Below are 19,739 nucleotides of genomic sequence, written 5' to 3'. Positions count from 1 at the left end.
TAAATGATGTACAATATGTGGCGAAAAAACAATGTCAGAATCACTGGGATCTGCAGAACCTTTACAGAGTTATTCTATGTATGTGACGCATGTCAGATTTCCAAAATTTGGATTTGTCATTAAGGCATAAACAGGCTTCATCACTAAGGGGTAAAGGTGCTCCGATTGGTCTTTTATGGGACATTGTACATCCGTCCCGGACTAACAGCTTACATTGCTGCCACATTCATCCACGCTTGCTGTTTACACAGATGCTACAAGCTGCTGTTTCCTCATGAGCCAAGTCCAATGGCAGCTTAAGTGCTGAATGCGCTGTCCGTCCGCCATCAAGCAGCGCGGCGGCTATTCCAGCGGAGGCCACTGCTATAGCAACTCCTCAATCTGTCTGAATCTGGCTAAGAGCAGATTTAATAGAAACGTTTTACCAGCACCTCCTGGGGCATCCAAATATAACAAAGCTCCTTCACCATTATCAATACCGGTTCTTTGTTCTGGGTCATACATGGAACGGTCCGTGTAAGTTGCTGCTGCAGTGAAGCCGCACCGTAACCCAGTTCTCGTATTAAATCCCCACTAACCTCCCCGCTTCTGCGTGGTCTACTCATTCCGCAGTCTGATGAATCCTCCCCAGTCCTGGTTATCAGCTGCTCTTCCACCGTTGTTGGTGCTTTGCTGTAAAGTAAATTGTTGTATGTAGCCTTTTCATTCTGTTCTTGCAGTCTATCATCTGCCAGATCATTGTTGTACTTTCCCCACATTTGCTATTAATACAGCATAAAGCTCTCCCACCTTGGCCGCTGATCTGCATCGTACGGCCTTCCAGTGTTACATCCCAATGATTGCCATTCTGTATTAACCCTTTGGCCTCACACGCCTCTCTGAATGTAGACAGTTCCTCATCATGGTGATTATTAAGATCCTTACAAGCGGTCGGCCCTCGCACACGGTGTAGCAGCGATCTCACACAAGAGCATTCCATGTTGCTGACATGCACCGTATAAACTCTACCTAAAGCATCTGCAGGGTTAACACCAGGCCAATTCCGAACAGGGGTTCCTTGAACTTGGCATTTTCATTCCTTTATTGATGTATTGCAGGTGTAATATCTTCGCACCTCAACGCAGAGAAGAGTTTTTGCAAAATCATCTTTTGTGCAAAATTTTAAAAATGCACTGTGTGGTTTTTAGTGGTTTTGGTGGGGTGGATACTCGGTCACGGAAATTATTTTCATTAAATAGACCCATTGACCGTTTTCTCTAAGCGCCCACTGAGGTGTGTTTATGATGAGATGCTTTTGGTGTAATGAAAACCCCAAAGGCCGCCACACGGCTTGGTTGCTGCTGCCCTAATGGCCGGACTGATGTGTGTGTTCATCTATTACATGTGTGAGCTCTGTGTTTCTGACATTGATAATGGTCGGCCGCTGCCTTCGTTAATGTATTTACATATATATACTATCACACACTGAACGACAAGCCTCCACATTGATGAGGGCATTAAACAGTATGACAGAATAGGGGAAGAAGAAGCCACCCAACTATTATGGACATTAGCGTAACGGCCATTTTGAGGTCTTATGGAGGGGGTTTGACCTCCATCTGCTGGCACTTTTCGTCATTATAGGGGTTATCCATTTTCATTGTGAACTGTCTTTGTGTAGGTTACGTGGATTTTTTTTGTGCATTTCCCACCTTTTATGCATGGGGATTGGGGATTTTTAGGGCCTCATGGACCATGGATCATACTTTTACCCATAATGTCACGTAGCGCCTCGTCACGGCTTGAATCAGGTATTTCAGCGCTGATGATATCAATTTGCTTGGGTGTCAACTTGTCTTTTAACCAAAGTACCATGTGGTCCGCCGCGCTGCTGCCATTCTATGGAATACATAAAGCACGACACCTCTCCAGAGCAGCTTGTCCTTCAGCTTGTTGATGCCGTCTTCCCTCGGCCCGGTCATCAGATTCTTTGGCTCTAGTAATTTTCGGAGCTCGAGCTCTACTAGAGCCGTGCGCTAGATCTGACATCAGCTTGAGCGGCATATTAAAAGAAGACCAAAAAATGGATAGGAAATACGATTATCAAAAGGAAACCATTTGTTACTGCTGAGGTAAAATAAAAGCTGCGCTGTGATTGGTTGGTATTTCTTATACTACCGAGGTAAAAGTTAAGCTGCTCTATGATTGGTTTCTATGGGCAACACAGATTTTCTTTAAAACCTCAATCCATGTTAATTAGTCTTTCGTTCTTCTTTTTTTTTTTAATCCCGGGCAACAACGGGTATCCCCGCTAGCTTAATAATCGCCTAAGTGCTGCAGCCATGTCTGCCCGTTTGTGTAAGTATAGAGCTGACACGGAGGGCGTCTGCGCATCACCAATAAATCTGTCTTGTCGCGCTCCCTAGAGAACTCTATAAATGTTCAGGATACAACCTAGCCGATGTCCTTCCTCAAGATGCAGCGATCTCCCTGCCAAACTACATCGTAACTGCTTCAGCCGTGAAAAGGGACAGACAGACGGACCGACGGACAGACAGTTACTGCCGCATTATAATATCAGTATGGAGATGGAGATCTTGTTGAGGATTCCCCAGGAGCTTCATGCTGCACATTGGAAGGATGAAACCCACAATAGGAATATGAAATCCCCATAAGTGATGCCCGCTGTGTCGGCTCTCTGCAGCGTCGGGGAGAGTTATTAACATTTCAGCCGGTTTTTGGACTGGATTACGCTGTGAATTTCCCACATGTAATTCTGCAGCTCATAGTCTGCAGGTTATTCACTGCGCTGAAAGAATAGTGATTCCCGGAGCGATCGTGGTGGGGGGATGGATAGAACTTGTGCTCTGCCCCTTGTGATCCCAGGTGAGAGGACGTTGGAGGTCACCGAGCTCTAGATATACTGCTTTATACTGACATCACTGTTGTAACTTTTGATTGACTGTAACGATCATGTGAAGCAATTTATTAGAGGGGGGTTTGTATGATGTTACATTGTCTCGTCTTTCTTCCCATTCAGGATCCTCGGCTGATATCTTCTATATCAGATAATTTTCCTGATTGACCCGACAAGGATGGAGAGGAACCGGGACAAGATGGCAGAGAGTATATTCACCCTCACCCTAGAGATACTCCTCCAGCTTACAGGAGAGGTGAGAGATTCTGGGGATGACGTCACGTTCCATCATTCTTATCTCTGTCAGTCTCTGGTCACATCTACGGCAGAGGATTTACTGCAGATTAGGTCATAAATGCTGGAAAATAATAGAGCCGGCTGGGCAGTTTTGCTGGTAAAATGACAGATACCCAACAGATCTATTATAAGGCAATGGGGCTCTTGGGTGCTGCTGATGTCGGCCATATAATAGATCCGACACTCTGCCAATGTTTTTCTGTTTCAGTGAGTAGAACAAAGAAATTGATGAACACAGATGTGAACAGAATCTTAGTAACACATGGATATAATTGGAGATATGAAGGACTCTGGGAATGTCTGCAGGGATATTTATGGATGTATCTCCCCCATAACCAGGATTACACGGTAGTGAAGAAGACTTCTAGTGATGGCTGTCGGGCCCCGGTGTCTGATGGATGGGGAAGACCCCTGAACCCAATCACAGGGCCTCCATCTCACCCCCTGATACTGGAGGAGATCAATGAGCAGAAGATCCTAGAACTCACCAACAAGATGATTGAGCTGCTGACTGGAGAGGTGACGCTGCTGGGAATGCTGGGACATTATACAGTAACACTATGGCGGTATAACGTGTCTGGGTGATGACGGTATCATTGTGTTGTCAGGTTCCTATAAGGTGTCAGGACGTCACTGTCTATTTCTCCATGGAGGAGTGGGAGTATTTAGAAGGACACAAGGATCTGTACAAGGACATCATGATGGAGGACCACCAGCCCGCCTCATCACCAGGTAATAGACATGACTAAATACCTTACAGCTTACGGCCAAGAAACTTGCGCAAGATTTGTGCATTGTGAGACACACAAATCTCGCATAAATATAGAATTATGAAATGGTAGAGTTGGAAGAGACCTCCAAAATCATTGGGTCCAACCACTTGCTCAATTCGCCACCTCTCTTGGCAACCTGCTCCACTCATTGATCACCCTCACTGTCAGAAAGGGTTTTCTAATATCTAATCTGTGTCTCTTCCCTTTCAGTTTCATCCCATTGCTTCTAGTCTTTCCTTGTACAGATGAGAATAGGGCTGATCCCTTTACACTGCGACAACCCTTCAGATATTTGTAGACCGCTATTAAGTCTCCTCTCAGCGTTCATTTTTGCAAGCTAAAAATTCCCAGATCCTTTAGCCTTCCACATTGGACATCATTAACAGACTACTTACCATCCTGGTGGCTCTTTTCTGAACTTTTCTCCAGTTTGCCCGTGTTTTTTTTCTTGTATTTCAGATGAGGTCTGACTAAGGAAGAGTAGAGGGGTATAATTACCTCACATGATCTAGACTCTATGCTTCTCTTAATGCATTCCAGAATTCTGTTTGCCTTTTTTGCTGCTGCATCACACTGCTGACTCATGTTCAGTCTGTGATCTATTAGTATGTCCAAGTCTTTTTCACATGTGCTGCTTAGCCCAATTCCTCCCATTCTGTATGTGCTTTTTTTCCATTTTATTTGCCCAGATGTAGGACTTTCCATTTCTCCTTGATAAATACCATTCTGTTAGTCGCCGCCCACTGTTCAAGCTTTTCTAGATCTTTTTGAATCTCCTCTCTCACTTCTCTTGTGTTAGCTATCCCGCTTAGTTTTGTGTTGATGGCAAATTTGATCAGTTTTTCCTCAATTCCCTCTACCAGATCATTTGTAAAAATGTGGAACAAGGCTTGGCCCAGGACAGTACCTTGTCATTGATTCTGTCATAGAAGAAAGTCAGATTAGTCTAGCATGACTTGTTTGTTACAATCCCATGCTGGCTCTCACTAATTACTCCATTCTCCTTCAAGTACTTGCATATATGCTGTTTAACAATTTATTCAAAGATCTTTCCCGGTCTAGAAGTCAGGCTCACAAGCTTGTAGTTTCCTGGATGCGCTTTCATCCTTTTTTGATGATAAGGAAAACATTTGCCCCATTCCAATCTTCTTGGACTACTGTTTTCCAAGAATTTTCAAAGATTACAGCAAGAGGTTCAGCAATTACCTCTGCTGCTTCCTTTAGCATCATAGAATGTAACTCATCTGAACCTGGAATCTTGAATTTATGTAAGCTAGTTCAGTGTTACCTTGCTATTTCTCTGCTTATAGGTAGCCTTCTTTCTTTTATTCCTTCATCAGCACAGGGAGGATCAGTTAATGTTACATCTACTTTCTGAGAGAAAACATACAAAATAGGATGTAAAAATTCTTCCTTCTCAACATAATTTTTAACCAATTCACCATTCTCATCCTGTAAACATTCTATGGCATCTTTTACTATTCTTTTGCTTTTGACATAACCCCAAAAGTTTTTTTTTTTTTAATTGCTTTAGCCTCTGTTGCAAACCTTAATTCATTATTAGTTTTAGCTTTTCTGACACTTGACCCACAGTTCCTGCAGCCTGCATTGTATTTTTCTTTCTGGTCTCTTTAAACGCTTCCCATTCTTCCTTCTATTTGGGATTTTATACGATTGTGCTTTGAGAATTTCATTTTGCAATATTTTCCAACCTTCTTAGACATTTCTGTCCTTAAGAACATCCAGCCATTGGATCTTTCTTACCCTCTTTCTGAGTCCATCAAAGTCTGCCTTTCTGAAATCCAACCTTGAGGTCTGAGTCTTCTCAGGTCTTCCTCCCCCTTGTTATCCAAAATTCAAGGATAGCAGGATCACTGCCTCCTAAGGTCCCAGTACACTCCTAAGGGCCACTTGTACATCCATCCACAACCATTTCCTACCTGTTGGTAAGAATTAGGTCCAAGGTAGCAGATCCCATCATTTTCTCTTGTATCTCTTGGAAGATAAAGTTGCCAGAAAGAGCTGATAAGAATTTGCTGGACCCATTACTTTTGCCTGAGAGATTCCCAACAAATGTCTGGATAGGTAAAATCTCCCATGATCACTATGTTGTGCTTTTTGAGAACTTGGCCATCTGATGAAGAAAGAGTTAATCCATACCTTCTGCTTGTCCAGGCGGCCTATAGTAAACGCGTACAGTGGTGTCCTTTCTGTTGTTCTCTCCTTGTATTCTTACCCAAACAGTTTCTACAGAACTCCCAGCTCTGAAGCTTGAGTCTCTGTGGAGATGAATGTTTTCCTAACATACAATTTAACACCTCCTCCCCTTTTATTAGGTCTGTTTCTTATAAAAAGGTTGTACCCTTCAAATCTTGTATTCCAATCATGTGTATCATCCCATCAAGTTTCTGCGATGCCTGGGTTAAAAGCTCCAATTCTCCTTGTTTGTTTCCCATACTCTGTGCATTTGTGTAAAATCATTTTAGTTTGATCGGTGTCTCTTACTCCTCTACTTTCCTTCTGATTATTTTGTTTTAGCTCTTCCTTTTCACTTGAAATAGCAAGGTTCTCAAATGTATTAATTAGCTATGTATTTACCTCGTGTATGTATTAATTACCTGTGTATTTACTACTGCCTTCCACTTCCCTTCTCATAGTGTTCTAGCTTAAAGGGGTTGTCCCGCGCCGAAACGTTTTTTTTTTATTCAATAGGCCCCCCGTTCGGCGCGAGACAATCCCAATGCATGTGTTAAAAAAAAACAAAACCGTTTAGTACTTACCCGAATCCCCGCGCTGCGGCGACTTCTTCCTTACCTTAGCAAGATGGCCGCCGGGATCTTCACCCACGATGCACCGCGGGTCTTCTCCCATGGTGCACCGTGGGCTCTGTGCGGTCCATTGCCGATTCCAGCCTCCTGATTGGCTGGAATCGGCACACGTGATGGGGCGGAGCTACGAGGACCAGCTCTCCGGCACGAGCAGCCCCATTCACCAGGGAGAAGACCGGACTGCGCAAACGCGTCTAATCGGGCGATTAGACGCTGAAATTAGACGGCACCATGGAGACGACGCTAGCAACGGAACAGGTAAGTGAATAACTTCTGTATGGCTCATAATTAATGCACGATGTACATTACAAAGTGCATTAATATGGCCATACAGAAGTGTATAACCCCACTTGCTTTCGCTGGACAACCCCTTTAAAGCTCTCCTGATGAGTGTAGGAAGGCGCCTGCCAAGTAGATTCTTTCCCCTCTTTGTAAGGTGCAACCAGTCTCTAGCAAGGAGTCCATCATATAGGTAATTCACTCCATGCTCTAGAAATCCAAATCTTTGCTGACGGCACTATGTAGCCAGTTGTTCACCTCTTTAAGCCTGTTCCATCCACTGGGAGGATGGATGAGAAGACAACCTGTGCTCCTAGGTCCTTCACTTTCTTGGAGGTCTTCAAAGTCTCTGCAGATAGTTGCAAGTTCCTTTTTTTGCAGTGTCATTTGCCCCTACACTTATTAGTAGGAATGGGTGGTGTTATGTAGGACTGAAGAGTCTTGATAGCCTATCAGATACATCTTTGATTTGGGCACCTGAAAGACAGCATATCTCTCGTGAGGTTATGTCAGGTCTGTAGACAGCTGTCTCATAGAATCATAGAAAGTAGAGTTGGAAGGGATCTCCATGGTCATCAGGTGCTGGATTCATTAAATCATCTCAGATAGATGTCTGTCCAGCCTTTTGTTTGAACATTTCCATTGAAGAAGAACTTGCCACCTCCCATCTCTGTTCCTCTCAATAGGGAATCTCCACAGCCAGCACTCTCCTTTTCTTCTACTCCCTGCAAGAGGATTACTTACTATACTGGTTTTTGTGGGTGACAGCATTTTTTTGATGTACCTCTTTACTGTTCTCCTGTGTGAGAGCCTTGTACCGGTTCCTGAGGAGTATGGGTGCTGACTATATTTCAATCCAGCTGAACTGACAAAGGGGTGTGACCCCGGAACCCGTTTCCACATGCTGGCTTTGCACGTTGTTCAATAATAAAAACGTTCTTCAGTACGCTATCAGCGTAGACAGGAATTGGCTACCAAAATGCTTGATTGTATCAACACCGGCAGTCACTTCCTTAGAAACATCCTCCTCTCAGACGAGGCCACATTTCATCTGTCAGATTATGTCAATCAGCATAATGTGCGGATATGGAGACCCGAAACCCCCATGTCTACAGAGAACATATCCAAGAAGGCCCGAACATCAATGATTGATTAATGAAGAACAGGATTTTCAGTCCATGTGTTTTTCGGTGAACATACAGTAACCGGCCCCATATAGCTTGACATATATCCCCGGCATGAAAGTAGTTGATACCAGAAAACACTAGATGACACGCACAGATGGGTGAATCGCCATCATACTTTATAACATCCTTCACAAAGCCTGGGTGCCTGTCCCAGGTAGATTACCTTACTCAAGCTAAATACATTTATAATGTATAGTCAGATAGAAAAATATTAGTTTCTCTTCTTCCCAAAAGTATTCATCTAAAATATCCTATAAAGCCGGATTTCAATCACACTCCGTGTACAGAACATACTGAACTGCGCGTTTCTTGCAAGAAACCCTTTGTACATCCAGTAGTCCAGTAATGTGCTCCCCGCAGAGGATCCTTATACAGAGCTACCATCAGATGTTTACCGGTCAGGTGTCAACACTTCCGACCAGTGGAGGTGCAGTAATGGTGTGGGGAAGGTATTTTGGCATCCTGGGACCTCTGATATCTGTGAATGGATGCCACAATGAGTTGCTGCTGTTCTGAGGGAGAAAAGAGCTCCAACATGCAAGCAGATGGGTGTCTCTAGTAAGTGGCCACTAGGTAGACAGTTGGGTGAACCAGAACAAGTGGCTGAACAAAGTCTAGATAGAGGGAGATCCATTTTCATGTTCATTTGCTCGCGGCAGGCTAACATGCCCTGATTTCCAGATGCCTTTTTTTTTTTTTAATGGAATTGCAGAGTGTATTGCACAACCCGCTGTGCAAATGTGCATAAAAATAGAGCAAATCTAATTTTTAAGTGTGCGCAAAAGTGGGAAATGAGAACTAATTGATTAAAATCAATGGGTTCTGTTCTCTACTTATTGCGTGCACAAATATGCATGTGTGAAGCCAACCTAACGTTTCACTACAAATAGTGATGACAGGCGCACCGATACATGACATATGCATTCCAAGGAACAAGGGGAATAGGTTAGGCTCAATTGGTACAGTATTTTCACTGACACTGTCTTTTAGACAAAGTACAATAAAGTTTTGTTAAAATATGGAACGCAATGTGTGTTCCATGCGACGGACGATCACGTGACGATTCCCACAGCGGGATCTTCCTCCCACTGTGTTGTCAGAGGAGAATGGATGGTGTCCTCTAAAATCAAGACCATGGAATATGTAAATGCATATAGATCTGTGCTGTGTTAACTGTATTGCAATTGTGAGTTTAATAAAGACGTACCAGCCAAAACGCGTTGCTCATTGTATTAAAAATGAAAAGTTCAATGCTACCGGACACCCAGAGGACTCTGTCAAGTCAGTCTTATCCATATGAGTGCAGAGATTTATTTTTTTTCCTCCGTTTGGCTTTATTCCTAAAATGTCTGTTCTATTTCAGTCTCCCATTGTGCCCATGTGACTAGCCAAGTCCTACAGTGCTTGCTGCCTGGACTGAAAGCTGTTTTCTCCATTTAGTCCCATGGGAGCCACACAATGAGTCATATAGGAATGAATAGATTAAATGACCTCCAGTCTGCAGTAGGATTTGGCTAGTCATGATATGTAATGATAAAAAAAACTTATACAGAGTGCTCCTTTTATGTTTTTTTTTTTAGTAATACAACCATAAACTCTGTTTTATTCTCGGCAGATGATGGCACCAGACATTCAGAGGGACATCCAATATCAACAGATTTTAAATTACATGTACATGATATCCTACAAGATACATATGAAGAACCTGCCATTGTCCAAGATATATGCTCAAGCCTTGAGAACAAAGATCTGTCTTCTGATCCTCTGAAGAAGATGCTACATTTTTATTCATCACAGGAAAATAAAATTCATATGAGCAGTGTTAAACAGAAATATCACACAAGGAAGAAGCCATTTTCATGTTTAGAATGTGGAAAAACTTTTACCCTAAAATCAAATCTTCTTAGACATCAGCGAACTCACACAGGAGAGAGGCAATATTCATGTTCTGAATGTGGGAAGGGATTTAACCAGAAATCACATCTTGTAGTACATCAGAGCACTCACACAGGAGAGAGGCAATATTCATGTTCTGAATGCGGAAAAGGTTTTAACCAGAAATCAAATCTTGTTCGACATCAGAGAAATTGCATAGGGGAGAAACCATATTCATGTTCAGAATGTGGGAAAGGATTTAACCAAAAATCACATCTTGTTATACATCAGAGAAATCACACAGGGGAGAAACCATATTCATGTTCTGAATGTGGGAAATGTTATACAGACAAATCAGTTCTTCTTAAACACAAAATAAGTCACACAGGGGAGAAACCATATTCATGTTCAGAATGTGGGAAAAGTTTTAACCAGAAATCAAGTCTTGCGCGACATCAGAGAAATCACACAGGGCAGAAACCATATTCATGTTCAGAATGTGGAAAATATTTTAACCAGAAATCACGTCTGAGAAATCACATAGGGGAGAAACCATTTTCATGTTCTGAATGTGGGAAATGTTTTAACCAGAAGTCACATCTTATAGTACATCAGCGAACTCACACAGGGGAGAAGCCATATTTATGTTCTGAATGTGGGAAATGTTTTACAGACAAATCCATTCTTCTTAAACACAAAAGAATTCACACTGGGGAGAAACCATATTCATGTTCAGAATGTGGGAAAAGTTTTAGCCAGAAAGCACATCTTGTTAAACACCAGAGAATTCACACAGGGGAGAAGCCATATTCATGTTCTGAATGTGGGAAATGTTTTACAGACAAATCCGTTCTTCTTCAACACAAAAGAATTCACACAGGGGAGAAACCATATTCATGTTCAGAATGTGGGAAAAGTTTTAACCAGAAATCAAATCTTGTAGCACATCAGAAAATTCACAAAGGGAAGAAACCATATTCATGTTGAGAATGTGGGAAAGGTTTTAAGTGAACATTACATATTTTTACACATCAGAAAACTCAGAGGAGAAAAGCCATTTTCATGTTCTCCATGTGGGAAATGATTTACTCGGAAATCAGGCCTTGTATAGCATCAGCAAAATTCACATAACAGTGCAGCCATGGTCATGCTTTGAATCCAAGAAACATTTTACCCACAGATCATTCCTCCCTAAATATTAACCCCTGTGGACCTTCACCTTATTTTTCTATTTTCATTTTTTCTTCCCCACCATTCAAAAAAATCATAACCTTTCATTTATTAATTAATGTAGCTGTCTGAGGGCTTGTTTTTTTGTGAATCGAGTTGTGTTTTTCAATAGTGCTATATAATGTACTGCAAAACTATTAAAAAATTCTCAGTGGAGTGAAATGGAAAAAAAACAAATTGCGCATCTTTGGGTGCGTCTTGTTTTTACAGTGCACACACTGCAACCAAAATGACATGATAACTTTATTCTATGGGTCAGTATGATTGCTACAATACCAAATTTATATAGTGTTTTTTTTTTGTGCTGTATTACTTTTCACATTTTTTTCAAAGATGATTCGTTTTTGAAAATTATATCCTGCTGCCATTTTCTGACAGCTATAACATTTTTGTTTTTTCATCAATCTAGTTGGGCGATGTCTCATTTTGTGTGGGACATCCTGTAGTTTCTGTTGGTACCATTCGAAATTAGTGCCTGACAGGTATAGGTTAAGATACAGCTATACTTAGTAGTGGCAAATCCCACAATTCTAAGCCTGCCTAGTTCTGGGCTGGAGACTCTGCCTTATCCCTGTTTTTGTTTTTGGTGCTCTTACTGGGGGGGGGGGGGGGGGGGGGCAGAACTAGGCAGGCTTGTAATTGTGGGATTTGACACTACTAAGCATAGCTGTATCTTAACCTATACCTGTCAGGCACCTAATTTTTATGCCTTATCATCAATATAGCATTGAGGACTATTGAGGCAGCATTCTATGACCCCAATTAGGTCACATTACTGCAGCAGGCTTCCATTTGTTCCTCTCTCTATTCTCTATCTGGAGAGGTGGTGTGAGCTTATCACGACAGCAGTGTGATGACTATTGTTTCATGTAACTTGCTTGCAATCTATACCAGCGGTTAACGAACAGGGATTAGGAGTAGTTGACGACCTATCTGGGGTATCATTACCTATGGTCGGACATGTAATATCACTTGTCCGCACATTTGTGATTTTGTTTGGAGAGTACGTTGGTACTAATTTTTGGGTCTCCTCACTTATACATCTTTGATAGATCGTATACCCTGTTCTGAGGTTGGTTCTATTAGATCCAGGGTTCCTGATGAGGCACTAGTATGACGGGAATGCGTCGAACTAAAATGAACCTATATCAATTGGTATTATGTTAGTCTAGTTTTCTCAATGAGTCAGTACTAGGATCCCACTGATACTCCAAGCGGTTTGGAGTGCTACATTAGTAACTGTATAACCACCTCTTGATGAAAATGAGTTTGGGTACTTTGAGTCCCCCCCCCCCCCCCCCCCCTTCCCCCAACATCTCTCATGTGTGCACGTCTTTTTGTTCTTTGAGGCTCTTCGTTTTTAAGCATCATAATAAAAGTTAATTTTTAAGGGTCAACCCAGTGAAATAGTTTTTCAATTGTTGATTCCTCTACCTCACTGAGTTACTATCTTCAAAAAAGGGGAGAAGGTAGATCCAGGAAACTACAGGCCTGTGAGCCTGTCGCCTGTGAGCCTGTCTTCTATATTGAGAAAGATCTTTGAACAAATTATTAAATAGCATTTATGCAAGTACTTGGATAAGAGTGGAGTAATTAACCAGAGCCAGCATGAGTTTTTAACAAACAATCATGCCAGACAAATCTAATTTCCTTCTATGACAGAATCACCGACTGGGTTGATCTTGGAAATGCAGTGGATATAGTATATCTTGACTTTAGTAAAGCATTTGACAAAGTATCTCATACTATACTTACTGAAAAAATGACCAAATATGGGATTGCCAAGGCAACTGTGAGGTGGATTCACAACTGGCTGAGTGATTATACTCAGAGTGGTCCTAAATGGCTGCACATCCAAGTGGAAGAATGTATGAAGTGGGGTACCACAAGGCTCTGTCCTCGGCCCAACGTTGTTCAAAATTTTTATAAATCATCTGGAGGAGGGAATTGATGGAAAACTGATCAAATTTGCTGACTACACAAAGCTAGGAGGAATAGCTAACACTTTGGAAGAGAGAGAGAATATTCAAAAAGAGCTAGAAAAGCTTGCACAGTGGGCGACGACTAACAGAATGGTATATAACAAGGGAAAATGCAAAGTCCTACATCTGGGAAGAAAAATGAAAAAAGCACATACAGAATGGGAGGAATTGGGCTAAGCAGCACCACGTGTCTACAAATATCTGAAGGGCTGTCACAGTGCAGAGGGATCAGCCCTATTCTCATTTGCACAAGGAAAGACTAGAAGCAATGGGATGAAACTGAAAGAGAGGAGACACAGATTACATATTAGACAGTGAGGGTGATCAGAGTGGAACGGGTTACCACGGGAGGTGGTGAGTTTTCCTTCAATCGAAGTGGTCAAACAAAGGCTGGACATATCTGTCTGGGATGATTTTAGTGAATCCTTCATTGAGCCTGAGGGTCACTTTCAACTCTGCCATTCTATGAGATTGCCAAATTATTAAGAAATATATACAAAATTGCCAACATAATATATTCGACATTAACCCCTTCGTGACCAGCCCACGGTGTCTTTACTTCCTGCTTAAGTGGGCTTAAATCCCTCCAGGGATTAAAGCCCCGTGAGCTATGGACGTGACCGCTTCATGCTGTTGGTGCCCGGAGGCAGCCAACAGCATGGAGTTGTCATACCAGGCCGTGGGGAGCCCCACCTTCCCCCTGTTAACGTGATGGTCAGTGTCCACCGGATACTGGCGACCACATTAAAGTAAATAAAAGTTTTTTAAAAATTAGAGTTTCAGCTCCCCTCACGGATCTCTTCCATGAGAGGGGCAGAAACTGCTCACCAAAGTCCTCCGGGATGTTCCCCGCTGATATGGTCTGGAACAGACCCTTCGCCATCTTCTGTGCATGCATGCCAAAGAAAAAATGGCACATCAGCGTGGAACATTTAAAAATTTCTGTCTCCTGCTACCTTCAGTAGACAGGAGAGGTCACCAGGGACCCCTGATCCCTGGTACTTAATGGTATCCATTTGACCGCATCCTGGAGCTTATTGTCCAGGAGACTAACATCTATGCTGGACAATATATTACAGCGCACCCCACGTCGGTATATTCAATGACGTGGACTGCCATAAATGTCTCAGAGTTTAAAACATTTTGCGGAATTGTCCTGTTAATGGGACTCGTAAAAAGCTCCTTAACAGTGTCCTATTGGTCCACGAGCATCGTTCACAAGTTGACCGTATTTGCATCAATAATGCCCCGAAGAAGATATGAAAATACCTTGCTTTTTTTTTCATTTCGCCAAAAATGCTCAAACCCCCCCAGAAAGGATCCTGCGTATGATAGATTATGCAAATTAAGGCCCCTTATCTCCCTACTAAAAGATTCCTTTAAAAACATTTATACACCAGAAAAAAATGTGTCCATGGATGAGTTGCTCATGAGCTTTAAGAGCTGTCTATCATTTATACCCTCAAAATGTGCTAGATATGGTGTCAAGCTTTACAACGTTTGTGAGAGCGCAACAGTATTCATGCGATTTTTATTTTTTTTTGAGGGCAGGGACTCACAACTCAATCCCCCTAACTGCCTGGAAAATATTGCATTAATGGAAAGATCGTGTGGGAGCTCGTGGGCCCATTAGGGAGTTGGAAAGGAATTTTTTCCCCAAAAGGGCTAATTGGCTTCTGCTCTTGGGGTTTTTTGCCTTCCTCTGGATCAACAAAACAGGAGGCTAGACAGGCTGTACTAGATGGACATGGTCTTCATTCAGCGTTACGAACTATGTTACTATGTTACATCTATACAGACAATTACTACACCAGTCTCCCACAGAGACAGGGGCCTGCAGAAATGTGCGCAAAAATGGGGTGGGGTTCCCACAACTGGTTTCCAGGCACGTAGAAAGGGGAGCGTCTTAAGCACTGGCAAATGCCCCCTTGCTTGCCGTAAAATGGCGTGACAGAAAAGACGTGTACATGCTCTCCACTGTGCACGCAAACACCTCCGTTGAGGTAAGGGAGAGGGGGTCTGCAACGGAGAAAACTAAACCGGTCTGCGTCTCAGTGTACAATAAATTTATGGGGGCGTTGATCTGTTGGACGAGGCGCTTCAGACATATTTCGTAAAGCGCAAACCCAGGGCCTGGTATAAAAAGGTAGCAATCTACCTGATACAGATCGCTACATGTAATGTCTACGTCAGTGTTCCCCAGCTCCAGTCCTCAGGGACCGCCAACAGGTCATGTTTTCAGGATTTCCTCAGTGTTGCACAGGTGATGTAATTATTGTTGATGCCTCAGACATTGCCACAGGTGTTCTTACCATAGGATATCCTGATAACATGACCTGTTGGTGGTCCCTGAGGACTGCAGTTGGGGACCCCTGGTCTACGTGATTTATAAAACATTCCGGGGCACGCTGAGCTTCCTCCAGTTCCAGGAGAAGCTTATTAAATACCTTGTATTTGAGACTGCCGCACCTCAAGATACATTACAGTCCAAGGGGGTGCGAAGGCTCACAGGGCATCATTTTCTGCATAAACAAAAATAGGAGTGGAGAGGAGCTGCTACCGTTAAAAAAATTTTCATTCTTTATTGAATAAAAAAAGCATACAGCTCACATCATTTTCTGCACCCCATCCCTGAAACTGCATGCAAAAAATACCCCCAAAAAAGTGTCGGGTTTGCAGCAAACAAGGGAGGAGGAGGGATACCCAATGTTATTGCCCCGTGTGCCCATCCCAACCAGGCCTCCGTAATTACCCCAGCTTTGAAACCTACCATACCGTCCTACATTATTAATTTTATTTAATATATAGGAGACGCCAAAAGGGGGGAAGGGGGAACTTTTTAGGGAGCCAATTTTTTTATACTAGTTCTATAATATTTGGGGTGCATCTCCCCAGTTTTTTTCTGCTTGAAACAAAGAGAACGGTCATGAATGTGACAAATTTGTGAAAAAAATGAAATTGCTTTTATTTTTCACTTGCTTTATAATTATAAAAAAAAAAAATCAATAAAAATGTGGTGGTAGAATGCTAAGTACACCCCCAGCTAAATGAGCTAAGGGGTCTTGATTTCAAAATTGGGTCACTTGTGAGGGGCGTTCTATTATTTTGGCAGTTTAATGGCTCTACAAGTGAGCAATGGGGCCTGGGATTTATTCAGTTGTGCCCTGAAATCCAATGAATGTTCCCTCCCTTATAGTCATGTGTCCAGTAAGCAGATTAGGGCCACAATGGGTATGTTTCTAAACACAGGACAAACAGGGGTACCCATTTTGGGGTGCAAGTCTTCATTCCTACGGTGCTGTACAAAAACATGTACGGTTTTTAAAATGACAGAATTACCAAAAAAATGAAAATCGTAATTTTTTTCCTTCTGCTTTGCTTAGATATATTCAAAAACTGTGAGGTGAATAAAAGCATTGTACCCCTAGATAAATTCATTAAGGGGTCTAGTTTTCAAAACGGGGTAATTTGTGGGGTTCTCAATCGTTTTAGTCACTCAATGGCTCTATAAGTGGGTAATGGGGCCTAAATCTCCTTCAAGCAAAACGTCTCTTCTGAAAACCACCGACTGCTGCTTTCCTTTTGGGCCCCGTGGGCATACGATTAGGGCCACAATGGGTATGTCTCTGAATACAGGACAAACAGGGGTATCTATTTTGGGGAGCAAATCCTGATTTTCATGTGCTCTATAGAAAAAAAAACTGTCTTTAAAATGACATATTTGCAAAAATATGAAATTTTATTTTTTCTCTTCTAAATTCCATTGACTTCTGAAAAAAAACGGTGGGGTTAAAATACTCCTGACACCCCTCAGTGAATACGTTAAGGGGTGTAGTTTTCAAAATGGGGTCATTTGTGGGGGGATCTATCATTCTGACACCTATGAGCCTTTGCAATGTTGGTTTAGGATAGGAAAGCAAAGTGTTTGTTCCTCAAAATGTTGATAATCAATGTTAAATTTGTACATCACCTAAATGGTTAAAAATAACATGAAAGTTTTTCAAAAGTGCGTCCAGAATAGAGTAAACACATGGAGAGATATATCTTAGCAAAAATTTGTACAGCATGTTTGCACATATTTGAGATATTGCAATTGAAAATGGGAAAAATGACATTTTCTCCAAAATTTTCCCAATTTTGGCGCATTTAATAAATATACACACATTTTATTGGCCTATTTTTACCACCTAAATGGAGTACAACATGTGGCGTTTACGGAGTTATTCCATGTTAAAATGACACATCAGATTTCCAAAATATGGCCTGGTCATTAAGGTGCAAACAGGCTTGGTCATTCAGGGGTTAATATACTTAACTTTACCTAAAAACGTGCTGCTAATTGTTAATAAATGTGTATTCTTAAAACCCATGTCCTTGTGTTTGGGCCTATTTTACTTCAAAATGAAAGTGTTAAGACATCTCAGCCCCTCTGGAGGGAAAGAAGAGCTGGTGGGGGGATAATTGAATGAAACATTTAGAGCAGTGAAACCGGTTATGGCGCCTCCCATCCACCTCATTGTTATTGGTTGTCTACTAGAAATGGTTTTTGAGATTACAATATGCAGATATGATATTATCACTACTCATCGGCAAGACGACCCAACAGTCATATCCCCGGGGTAGATTGTACCAGAGGCCGAGCGTCTCACAGAAAGAACAATTATTTCAGTACAAAAGGTTGCAAATGGGAAGATGGAACAATACCTCCATCGTACCACCTATATAAATAAGTCTTCTGACACCTTTTAGATACTCCCTAAGGGCTCTTTTACAGGAGCGTGTCCGTGCGCGGTACAGCTGCGTGCAAAGCTCTCAGCTATACTGCTATATAGATCACGTGAATGAGCTGATTCCAGCTACTGAGAAATAGTCTGTTCAGATGATCTGAGGTGCGTGGAGCGTGCTTTCCAGCTCCCCTAGGAGACTATAGAAAGCACGCAACAGAGATAGGACAGGTCCTATTATTGCGGACACTACTGAGCTGACATGCAAGGTTGCACTCGAATGTTCTATCTGTGTTTGATGCGCAACTTTAGCGCGTCTAACAATCGTTGACGCAAACGCTTCTATAGTAACCCATTGGTTCCTATAGAAGCGCTTTCTGTGTACACCTCTCATGCATGCCTACAGCGATCATGTGAATGAGGCCTAAGAGGAACGATACTCTAACTAAACAGAACCATTGTGGGTATAAAATCATCTCCCAGATGTTGGAATCTATTAGTATTGTGATTCCAGAACTCTGTTGATTCTAATAACACAGGTCAACATTGATTTTGCATCAGCTTTAATTTTAGGTGTACTAGATGTAGTTTTTCTCGCTGATTCCAAATCTGTTTTCAGATTTTTCCCCACACGTCTGAATCTTAAGATACACATATGTCGTTTTTGTGCTAAGATATGGTTTTAACGCAAAAATTAATCCAGTTTTCTCTTTTTCAGACTCATTGAATTTACTCAAATTGCCTTATAATGGCTAGAAATTGCAAAAATTCACCAGACGCCTTTTGTTACATTTGTGGGCAGCGCAAAAAATTGATTAAGAAAATCGTGATTTTAAGCCTGATGCTTCCAAAAAGTTTTTTTTTGTTGACCTGTATAAGGCTTACAGATGTGAGTTAGCCATAAAGGGCAGATCCCAATAAGTGTCTGTAGCACACCTCCTTACAATAACAAACAGGAGCAGGCAAATAAAAGCATGGTCCAGTATACCTCCAAATGTAGTAAAATCACTGTCACTTTACTGCTTCAAAACCCCTAATATAAAAACTACCTTTTCTCTGGAAGATACTCTTCACACCGTGCGATATTCAACAGATGCTGCAATGGCTGTGAACCTGCTGTATGCAAGGATCAGCTGGGCTCTGCAGTTCCACCATCTCCGAGAAAACCTATACAGATCAGCTGCCCTGAAGATGTATAGAACATAAAGTCGCCCTGTACAGACAATGTATCAGCAGAAAAGACCTGAACTATACTCTCTACAATAAAATATAACACAATAATCAGATTCAAACCATGAAGCACATCCGGACTATTGCCTATCCCGGGGCTTCACCCTGCCGGCTGCTACTGGGCAAAGCCAATCCGTATAGGGTCCCGGTCAACATATTTCTTGCTGATGGTGCAACTGCAAAGTCCAGCTGCGGATTGATATTTTATGGACAATGGAGTGGTAAAGTGACATTGAAGGTGCTGTGGAATACCACCCACTAGAGACAGAGTCTCCGGGAAGATAAGGATATTCATGGCCTCCCAGGAGCATTAATACTTCCAGCACAAGCCAAGATAATGCTCACAGGATGAAAGGGCCGCTCTGTTTTTATATATAAGACTAGCAGTAAGGGATCTCTGTGAAAATCTATCAGCGATCCTGAAGACCCCACCAATCA

General features: G+C 42.1%; 1 pseudogene; it reads left to right on the top strand.

The window, feature by feature from the left end:
* Positions 1–3,476: 3,476 nt before the first annotated feature.
* Positions 3,477–19,739, top strand: part of LOC136626752 (zinc finger protein 850-like) — a 95,853-nt pseudogene continuing 79,590 nt past the window's right edge.

Source organism: Eleutherodactylus coqui, chromosome 4 (assembly GCF_035609145.1).
Source record: "Eleutherodactylus coqui strain aEleCoq1 chromosome 4, aEleCoq1.hap1, whole genome shotgun sequence".
NCBI classification, from domain to species: Eukaryota; Metazoa; Chordata; class Amphibia; order Anura; family Eleutherodactylidae; genus Eleutherodactylus; species Eleutherodactylus coqui.
This window is presented reverse-complemented; position numbering and strand designations above follow the sequence as displayed.